Raw genomic sequence first — 11,606 nt, forward strand, 5'->3', positions numbered from 1 at the left:
GGCTTCTTCTGGCCTTGGTTTGAAACGGGATTAGCTTGATTTTTTCTTATTGTGAAATTTGGGGTGCTTATATACAGCGTGAAAGTTGGCAATGCCTAACACATATTGTTTGCTTTGACTCATGTTATCAACCAATCCAGAGTGACCAACCAATCAGTGACCTGTCGTCTTCACTATTTATGATCACCCAATTTTTCAGACATCTGCAAATTTTACCAATATTCAGGCATGAGAAGGGTAAGTAGCTGTGTTGCTGACACGTGTCGCTGCTTAAACTTCTCAGTTAACAACGAACTTATTGTGGTGGGATCCACAGGGTACAGCCTGAGACTGTGGGATGGCTGTGCCCCCTTAAGTCTCCAGCCTGGGCTGTCTCTCACAATGCTTTGCTATTGAATACCAGGAAACCCGTCCAGGAGCTGTTATCACACAACACAACCAAATGTGAAGGTTCACACCTCGCTGGATTGCATGAATGCTTTCAGAGCCACTTACAAATTACACAGCCAGATTCCCCCAGCACAGTACCTCAGGAATATACCATCTTGCACTGCTCAAGATGAGCAGTGCAAGTTTATTGATCTGTTCATGCAGGGCTGGCCTTATCATGAGGCGAACTGAGGCGGCCACCTTAGGTGCCAGACTGTGGGGGGGTGCCACTAGGATGCAGAGTTTTAAAGTTTTGGCTCAAGCGAGGCAGCATGGGGGCATCATTTGAGCACCCTGCCTCAGGTGCCAAAATGTCGTGGGCTGGCCCTGGGTTCACCACATCATCAATGCAAGGTGGATATACACCAGCCTTTGCAAACTTGAACAAATTTACCAAACACTTCAGGAAAACTCACTGGTAAAGATAAACAATAAAACAAGTTTATTGACTACACACAATAGATTTTAAGTGATTATAAGCAATAGGAAAAACGTTACTTAGTTACCAAATATATATACATAAGCACGCAGTCTAAACTCTCAACGCCATGAGACTGGACAACATCTAGATTACAGGGTTTATATTTCAGTTCATAGTATAGTGTTTTCACCCTTGAAACATCCCCCAGACTCCTCTGTTGGAGTCTTCAATCTTCTGAGAATCCTTGTTACTTGCAGCATAGTTGGGGAAGAAGAGAAAAGGCCAAGCATGGGGCCCCGTGTTTTTTTTTAAACCCTTAGTTCATATGAGGTTGAGAAATTCTCCTGGTGTGGCCTTATTCAGGTGAGCCATTGCAGTGTAACTCCCTTGCAGGACAATGGCTGTTGATAGTTGTTCAACACCCGCACAGGCTTTGGAAACGTTGCCTTGCTGTTGTCTCTGGGGAGCTGCTGATTCCCAACTTACAGCATGATTTAGTGACAATCATACAAACTGATCTCTTAACATCAGTTGCACTAATGATATCCATATTTAGCTAGAACAATGACTTTCAGCAGATCAGAGCCTTTCCCCTAATATCTGCTTTATATACAAGATCACAATTATATACACATGAGGAATATGGGGGTTACAGTGTGCTCCCCTGAGGTATAGAGTGTCACACTGATGTCTCAGACAAAGATGGGTTCCTGCACGAAAGTCTCTCACCAAAAAAAAAAAAAAGGATAGAACAGAAGTGCAGGCTTGTCGGGGCAGTTCCTGCAGGGTTGCGGAGCCTGGGAGAAGCCCCCACCCCACTCCACCCCTTCCCCCAAAACCCTGCCACTTCCCGTCCTTGCTCTGGCCCTGTTCCAGCCCTGCCAGTTAGCCCTCACCCGCTCTCCTCCCTCGAGCGATGCCCAGAGCTGGTGGGCCAAAGCAGGGCCGGGCCAGTAGCAGTGCTGTTATCCCCTGGCCCTGCACCGCCCTGGCCCCTAACTGTCCCCTAAAGCGTGGGTGGGGCAGACAAGCCGTGGTTGGCCAGGCCAGGCTGCTAGCACTGCTGCCCAGCGCAATGCCGCCATGACCCCGATGCATCCCCCTGAAGTGGGGGCAGGGTGGAGGAGCAGGGCCACCCAAAGTGTGGGGCTCGGGGTGACTGCTCCAACCTATCCTATGGATGGGATGGCTCTGAGGCCTGTAGCCTTAAATACCAAGACCCTTGTGGCCCTCATGCCCATTATGTTGAGCACAAAGTGAAAGCCCAGGAGCATAATGTCTGTTTCCATGAGGAAAAGTTGGCTCTTTTCCAACGTTGGAATTTTACTGTGGATCAGACTTATCGTCCATTTGGTCCAGTGTCCTCCCTCTCACAGTGACAGCCCTAGATGCTGCAGAAGAAGGTGTAGAAACCCAGCAGCAGGTGGATGCAGGTATGACCTGACCATCCTGAGGGGGTCACCTAATTCCTAACAGATAGAGATTGGTTTGTGCCCTGAAACACGTGACCATATCCATATAGGTTTTCCAAAATATTTATTTAGCTAAATGATTGTAACGGGATAGTCTCCTCGTAAATGCAACCTTGTGGGCAAATGAGTTTCTCAGTCTAATTCCAAATGTTAGGTGTTTTGAATTTTCCCCATTTCAGTTTAATTGAATGTCCTCTTGATATTGTGTTATGTACTCTCTACTATCAGTAATTTATAGACTTTTCTCATGTCCCCTCTTATTCATCTCCTTTGTAAGATAACAATCCCAGTCTTTTCAACCTCTGTCCATATGAGAGTTTCCCCAAGTCCTTGATCCTCACTGCCATTCCCTGAATCCCCACTGGTTCTGCAATATCCCATGTGAGAAGGGTGCCCAGTACTACACAGAGAAGTCCAGAGGAGGGTGAAACACTGACTGACTGTTCTCATGGCACTGTATTTTTTGTAGGATTCCCCATCCAACTCTTCCTGGATCCCAATGTTTTTCTCAGTTTCTCTCTTGGTTTGCAGTGTAAGTAGGATTTCACAGAGCTGTACACCATGACGCCCAGTTCTCTGTCCTGAGCTCATGCAGTTAAACTAGAACCTTGTTAGGAAATTGAGGCATTCAAGTTTTTCCTTCCAATGGGAATACACATCGCAGTTATTAACATCGAAGTTCATCTGCCATCATATTACCCAATGACTTGGCTTGTTTAGTGCCATCTGAGGCCTTCTCTGGACTTGGCTATGATCTAAATATTCTGGTGCCATCTGCAAATGTTGGCAACGCACTGATCACCCGCTGCTTAGATTGTTAATAACTATAAAATATTTACTGTAGTATTTGTTATAAAGCATGTAACCCCCCCCTTACTCAGCTTTTCTCCCTTCACAAAAAACCTTGACCTTTTATGAGCCCAATCAATGTATCAACCACCTCACGGCAGCTTTCAACCTCACCCTTTCTGACTCTTCAATATTCATTCTCGCAGGCATCCCTGGACTGGAAGCTGCTAACGCCTGGATGTCCATCCCTTTCTTTACTTTCTACATTATCACCCTGTTGGGAAATTTCATGGTTCTGTTTGTTGTAGGCAAAGAGCAGACCCTGTACAAGCCGATGTACCTGCTGCTCTGCATGCTGGCGCTCACAGTCATTGGCACGTAGTGCCTAAAGCACTGCTTATATTTTGGTTCAGTTTGAAAGGAATTACAATGGATGGTTGTCTCACCCAGATGTTCTTCCTTCACACGATTGCTGTTATGCACTCAGACATTCTTGTGACAATGGCCTTTGATTGCTAGATTGCCATATGTGATCTTCTGAGATACACCACCATCCTCACCAATGCACAAATAGCTAAGCTAGAGCTTGTGGGTTTGACAAGAGCTGTTCTCTTCATTCAACCCGAGCCCCTATTCTTGAGGCGGCTGCCATTCTATGCCAACCACATTATCCCCCACACGTACTGCACGCACTTGACTGTGGCAAAGATGTCATGTGGGGACATCACAGTCAACAGGACGTACAGCTCAGTGACAGCATTTGTAGTCATCTGGTTAGACCTGACACTCATTGCCTTATCCTATGGTCTGATCATCAGGATCATCCTCAGAATCTCCTCCAAGAAAGCCCACCTGAAAGCCCTCAAAACCTGCACAGCCCACATCTGTGCAATGCTGACATCTTATACTCCCTCCCTCTTCTCCATTCTGACACAGCAGTTTGGTCAGGACATTGCTCCCCACATTCACATCATCCTGGCCAACCTGTATTTCATCGTCCCTCCCATGCTCAACCCTAACATTTACGGGGTCAAAAGCAAGGATCTTCATGACAAAGTGGGCAAATACACCTGCAGAAAGTGATCACTGGGTACCACTGACTTTAAACCTGCATGACAAGAGGAGGAAGGATATCTCCTCATCAGTCAAAGATAATCTGATTCCACGTTGGCTGAGCTCAACATTGTGAGAGTTCACAGTCTGAGAACTTCCTCATACCTAAGGTCTTATAACTCCATGACCAAGCAGTGTTTTGGCCATTGCTGAGTTCCCACTCTCTGACCATCGCCTGATTTCTTTCAGCTTCACCCATCAGCCCCCACCCTACACACCCTGCTACTCTTGGGTCTGACCAAAGGTCCATCCAGCCCAGTATCCTATTTACCGACAGTGGCCAATGCCCGGTGCCCCAGAGGAAGGAAACCTGACAGGTAATGATCAAGTGATCTCTCTCCTGCCATCCATCGCCACACTCTGACAAACAGAGGCTAGGGACACCATTCCTTACCTATCCTGTATAATAGCCATTAATAGAGTTAACCTCCATGAATTTATCCGGTTCTCTTTTAAACCCTGTTATAGTCCTAGTCTTCACAACCTTCTTAGGCAAGGAGTTCCACAGGTTGATTGTGCGCTGAGTGAAGAAGAACATCCTTTTATTTGTTTTAAACCTGCTGCCCATTAATTTAACTTGGTGGCCCCTAATTCTTATGTAATGGGAACAAGTACATACATTTTCCTTATTCACTTTCTCCACACAACTCATGATTTTATCGACCTCTATCATATCCCCCTTAGTCTCCTCTTTTCCAAGCTGAAAAGTCCTAGCCTCTTTAATTTCTCCTCATATGGGACCCGTTCCAAACCCCTAATCATTTTAGTTGCCCTTTTCTGAACCTTCTCTAATGCCAGTATAACTTTTTTGAGATGAGAGGACCATATTTGTATGCAGTATTCAAGATGTGGGCGTACCATGGATTTATCTAAGGGCAATAAGATATTATCTGTCTTATTCTCTATCCCTTTTTTAATAATTCCTAACATCTAATTTGCTTTTTTGACTGCTGGTGCAGACTGTGTGCACATCTTCAGAGAACTATCCGCAATGACTCCAAGATCTTTCTCCTGATTAGTTGTAAATAAATTAGCCCCCATCATATTGTAAGTATAGTTGGGGTTATTTTTTTCCAATGTGCACTACTTTACATTTATCCACATTAAATTTCATTTGCCATTTTGTTGCCCAATCAGTTAGTTTTGTGAGATCTTTTTGAAGTTCTTCACAGTCTGCTTTGGTCTTAACTGTCTTGAGCAGTTTAGCATCATCTGCAAACTTTGCCACCTCACTGTTTACCCATGTCTCCAGATCATTTATGAATAAGCTGAATAGGATTAGTCCCCGGACTAACCCCTGGGGAACACAACTAGTTACCCCTCTCCATTCTGAAAATTTACCATTTATTCCTACCCTTTGTTCCCTGTCTTTTAACCAGTTCTCAATCCATGAAACAATCTTCCCTCTTATCCCATGACAACTTAATTTACATAAGAGCCTTCGGTGATGGACCTTGTCAAAGGCTTTCTGAAAATCTAAGTACACTATGTCAACTGGATCCCCCTTGTCCACACGTTTGTTGACCCCTTCACAGAACTCTAATAGATTAGTAAGATGTGATTTCCCTTTACAGAAACCATGTTTACTTTTGCCCAACAATTTATGTTCTTCTATGTGTCTGACAATTTTATTCTTTACTATTGTTTCAACTAATTTGCCCGGTGCTGACATTAGACTTACCGGTCTGTAATTGCCAAGATCACCTCTAGAGCCTTACTTAAATATTGGCGTTACATTAGCTGTCTTCCAGTCATTGGGTACAGTAGCTGATTTAAAGGACAGGTTACAAACCATAGTTAATAGTTCCACAATTTCATATTGGAGTTCTTTCGGAACTCTTGGGTGATGCCATCTGGTCCCGGTGACTTGTTACTGTTAAGTTTCTCAATTAATTCCAAAACCTCCTCTAGTGTCACTTCAATCTGTGACAATTCCTCAGATTTGTCAGCTACAAAAGACCGCTCAGGTTTGAGAATCTCCCTAACACCCTCAGCCATGAAGACTGAAGCAAAGAATTCATTTAATTTCTCCATGAAGACTTTATTGTCTTTAAGTGCTCCTTTTGTATCTTGATTGTCCAGGGGCCCCACTGGTTGTTTAGCAGGCTTCCTGCTTCTGATGTACTTAAAAAACATTTTGTGATTACCTTTTGAGTTTTTGGCTAGCTGTTCTTCAAACTCCATTTTCGCTTTTCTTATTACATTTTTACATTTCATTTGTCAGTTGTTTATGCTCCTTTCTATTTACCTCACTAGGATTTGACTTTCACTTTTTAAAAGATGCCTTTTTATCTCTCACTGCTTCTTTACGGTGGCTCTTTTTTAGTTCTTTTACGGTGTTTTTTTTTATTTTGGGGTATACATTTAAGTTGAGCCTCTATTATGGTGTCTTTGAAAAGTGTCCATGCAGCTTGCAGGGATTTTACTCTAGTCACTGTACCTTTTAATTTCTGTTTAACTAACCTCCTTATTTTTGCAGTTCCCCTTTCTGAACTTAAATGCCACATTGTTGGGCTGTTGAGGTGTTCTTCCCACCACGGGAATCATAAAAGTTATTATATTATGGTCATTCTTTCCAAGCGGTCCTGTTACAGTTACCTCTTGGACCATATCCTGTGCTCCAATCAGGACTTGATCGAGAGTTGCTTCTCCCCTTGTGGGTTCCTGTACCAGCAGCTCCAAGAAGCAGTCATTTAAAGTATCGAGACATTTTGTCTTTACATTTCTTCCTGAGGTGACATATTCCCAGTCAATATGGGGATAATTGAAATCCCCCACTATTGTAGAGTTTTGTATTTTGAGAGCCTCTCTAGTCACCTTCAGCAGTTCATTGTCACTATTACTGTCCTGGTCAGGTGGTCGATAAGAATATAACAATAGGGATCTATTATTAGAGCTTGGAATTACTATCCATAGAGATTCTATGGAACATGTGGATTCATTGAAGATTTTTATTTCATTTGATTCTACATTTTGTTTCACATACAGTGCCACTCCTTCTCCCCTTCCCCGCCCCCCCCCCCCCCCCGGGCATGACCTGTTCTGTCCTTCCAATATATTTTGTACCCCGGAATGATTATGTCCTGTTGATTGTCCTCACTCCACCAGGTTCCTGTGATGCCTATTATATCAATATTCTCCTTTAACACGAGGTACTCTAATTCATCCATCTTATTATTTAGACTTCTGGCATTTGTGTACAAGAACTTTAAAAACTTGTCACTGCTTATTTGTCTGTACTTTTCTGATGTGTCAGATTATTTATGTGAATGTTTCTTGTCTCATCTGGCCCATACTTTATGCCCCTCCATCCTGCCCTTCCCTACTTCATTGGTACCTACATGTACCATGACCACCGGCTCCTTCCAAGCACTACACATAAGTCTATCTAGATGCCTCGAGAGATCCGCAACCTTCGCACCAGGCAAGCAAGTCACCATACGGTTCTCCCAGTTATCACAAACCCAGCTATCTAAGAGACTAACAAATTTATTTGAGAATAACTTTCGTGAGCTACAGCTCACTTCATTGGATTCTTTCAGTGGAAAATACAGTGGGGAGATTTATATACACAGAGAACATGAAACAATTGGTGTTACCATACACACTTTAAAAAGAGTGATCATTTAAGGTGAGCTATTGCCAGCAGGAGAGAAAAAAAAAACTTCTGTAGTGATAATCAAGATGGGCCATTTCCAGCAGTTGACAAGAACGTCTGAGGAACAGTGGAGGGGGGATAAACATGGGGAAATAGTTTTACTTTGTGTAATGACCCATCCACTCCCAGTCTCAATTCAAGCCTAAGTTAATTGTATCCAGTTTGCAAATTAATTCCAATTCAGCAGTCTCTGGTTGGAGTCTTGCAACAAAGCCCGTTGCCAACTGTGTCCACATATCTATTCAGGGAACACCATCACAACCACATCAGCCACACTATCAGAGGCTCGTTCACCTGCACATCTACCAGTGTGATATATGCCATCATGTGCCAGCAATGCCCCTCTGCCATGTACATTGGACAAACTGGACAGTCTCTACGTAAAAGAATCAATGGACACAAATCAGACGTCAAGAATTACAACATTAAAAACCAGTTGGAGAAAGCTTCAATCTCTTTGGTTATTCGATTACATACCTAAAAGTTGCAATTCTTCAACAAAAAAACTTCAAAAACAGACTCCAACCAGAGACTGCTGAATTGGAATTAATTTGCAAATTGTTTCTCAGACATTTTTGTCAATTGCTGGAAATGGCCCAGCTAAATTTGTTAGTCTCTAAGGTGACACAAGTACTCCTTTTCTTTTTGTGGATACAGACTAACGCAGCTGCTACTCTAAAACCAGCTATAGAATCATAGAATCATAGAATATCAGGGTTGGAAGGGACCTCGGGAGGTCATCTAGTCCAATCCCCTGCTCAAAGCAGGACCAATCCCCAATTAAATCATCCCAGCCAATGCTTTGTCAAGCCTGACCTTAAAAACTTCTAACGAAGGAGATTCTACCAAATCCCTAGGTAATGCATTCCAGTGTTTCACCACCCTCCTAGTGAAAAAGTTTTTCCTAATATCCAACCTAAACCTCCCCCACTGCAGCTTCAGACCATTACTCCTTGTCCTGTCCTCTTCTACCACTGAGAATAGTCTAGAACCATCCTCTTTGGAACCACCTCTCAGGTAGTTGAAAGCAGCTATCAAATCCCCCCTCATTCTTCTCTTCTGCAGACTAAACAATCCCAGTTCCCTCAGCCTCTCCTCATAAGTCATGTGTTCCAGAACCCTAATCATTTTTGTTGCCCTTCGCTGGACTCTCTCCAATTTCTCCACATCCTTCTTGTAGTGTGGGGCCCAAAACTGGACACAGTACTCCAGATGAGGCCTCACCAATGTCGAACAGAGGAGGATGATCACGTCCCTCGATTTGCTCGCTATGCCCCTACTTATACATCCCAAAATGCCATTGGCCTTTTTGGCAACAAGGGCACACTGCTGACTCATATCCAGCTTCTCGTCCACTGTCACCCCTATGTCCTTTTCCGCAGAACTGCTGCCTAGCCATTCGGTCCCTTGTCTGTAGCTGTGCGTTGGGTTCTTCCGTCCTAAGTGCAGGACCCTGCACTTATCCTTATTGAACCTCATCAGATTTCTTTTGGCCCAATCCTCCAATTTGTCTAGGTCCCTCTGTATCCTATCCCTGCCCTCCAGCGTATCTACCACTCCTCCCAGTTTAGTATCATCCACAAATTTGCTGAGAGTGCAATCCACACCATCCTCCAGATCATTTATGAAGATATTGAACAAAACCGGCCCCAGGACCGACCCCTGGGGCACTCCAATTGACACCGGCTGCCAACTAGACATGGAGCCATTGATCACTACCCGTTAAGCCCAACAATCTAGCCAACTTTCTACCCACCTTACAGTGCATTCATCCAGCCCATACTTCTTTAATTTGCTGACAAGAATACTGTGGGAGACCGTGTCAAAAGCTTTGCTAAAGTCAAGATACAATACATCCACTGCTTTCCCTTAATCCACAGAACCAGTAATCTCATCATAGAAGGCTATTAGATTAGTCAGGCATGACCTTCCCTTGGTGAATCCATGCTGACTGTTCCTGATCACTTTCCTCTCATGTAAGTGCTTCAGGATTGATTCTTTGAGGACCTGCTCCATGATTTTTCCGGTGACTGAGGTGAGGCTGACTGGCCTGTAGTTCCCAGGATCATCCTTCTTCCCCTTTTTAAAAATTGGCACTACATTAGCCTTTTTCCAGTCATCCGGGACTTCCCCCGTTCTCCACGAGTTTTCAAAGATAATGGCCAATGGCTCTGCAATCACAGCCGCCAACTCCTTTAGCACTCTCTGATGCAACTCGTCCGGCCCCATGGACTTGTGCACATCCAGCTTTTCTAAATAGTCCCTAACCACCTCTTTCTCCACAGTGGGCTGGCCATCTATTCCCCATGTTGTGATGCCCAGCACAGCAGTCTGGGAGCTGACCTTGTTCGTGAAGACAGAGGCAAAAAAGCATTGAGTACATTAGCTTTTTCCACATCCTCTGTTACTAGGTTGCCTCCCTCATTCATTAAGGGGCCCACACTTTCCTTGGCTTTCTTCTTTTTGCCAACATACCTGAAGAAACCCTTCTTGTTACTCTTGACATCTCTCGCTAGCTGCAGCTCCAGGTGCGATTTGGCCCTCCTGATTTCATTCCTACATGCCCGAGCAATATTTTTATACTCTTCCCTGGTCATATGTCCAACCTTCCACTTCTTGTAAGCTTCTTTTTTATGTTTAAGATCCGCTAGGATTTCACTGTTAAGCCAAGTTGGTCGCCTGCCATATTTACTATTCTTTCGACACATCAGGATGGTTTGTCCCTGTAACCTCAACAGGGATTCCTTGAAATACAGCCAGCTCTCCTGGACTCCTTTCCCCTTCATGTTAGTCCCCCAGAGGATCCTACCCATATGTTCCCTGAGGGAGTTGAAGTCTGCTTTCCTGAAGTCCAGGGTCCATATCCTACTGCTTACCTTTCTTCCCTGTGTCAGGATCCTGAACTCAACCAACTCATGGTCACTACCTCCCAGATTCCCCTCCACTTTTGCTTCCCCGACTAATTCTTTCCGGTTTGTGAGCAGCAGGTCAAGAAATGCTCCCCCCCCCCAGATGGCTCCTCTAGCACTTGCACCAGGAAATTGTCCCCTACGCTTTCCAAAAACTTCCTGGATTGTCTATGCACCGCTGTATTGCTCTCCCAGCAGATATCAGGAAAATTAAAGTCATCCATGAGAACCAGGGCGTGCGATCTAATAGCTTCTGTGAGCTGCCAGAAGAAAGCCTCATCCACCTCATCCCCCTGGTCTGGTGGTCTATAGCAGAGTCCCACCACTACATCAGTCTTGTTGCTCACACTTCTAAACTTAATCCAGAGACACTCAGGTTTTTCTGCAGTTTCATACTGGAGCTCTGAGCAGTCATACTGCTGACTTACATACAGTGCTACTCCCCCACCTTTTCTGCCCTGTCTGTCCTTCCTGAACAGTTTAGAACCATCCATGACAGTACTCCAGTCATGTGAGTTATCCCACCAAGTCTCTGTTATTCCAATCACATCATAATGCCTTGACATCACCAGGACCTCCAGTTCTCCCTGCTTGTTTCCAAGGCTTTGTGCATTCGTATATCAGCACTTGAGATAACCTTCTGATCGCCCCTCATTCTCAGTATAAGGCAGGAGCCCTCCCCTCACAGACATTCCTGCCTGTGCTTCCTCCCGGTATCCCGCTTGCCCACTTACCTGAGGGCTTTGGTCTCCTTCTCCCGTTGAACCTAGTTTAAAGCCCTCCTCACTAGGTTAGCCAGCCTGCTCGCAAAGATG

General features: G+C 44.5%; 1 pseudogene; it reads left to right on the forward strand.

Moving 5' to 3' along the window:
* Window positions 1–1,766: 1,766 nt before the first annotated feature.
* LOC140905559 (olfactory receptor 52E2-like) lies at window positions 1,767–4,194 on the forward strand (annotated as a pseudogene).
* Window positions 4,195–11,606: the final 7,412 nt, after the last annotated feature.

This window comes from Lepidochelys kempii, chromosome 1 (assembly GCF_965140285.1).
Source record: "Lepidochelys kempii isolate rLepKem1 chromosome 1, rLepKem1.hap1, whole genome shotgun sequence".
Taxonomy (NCBI): Eukaryota; Metazoa; Chordata; order Testudines; family Cheloniidae; genus Lepidochelys; species Lepidochelys kempii.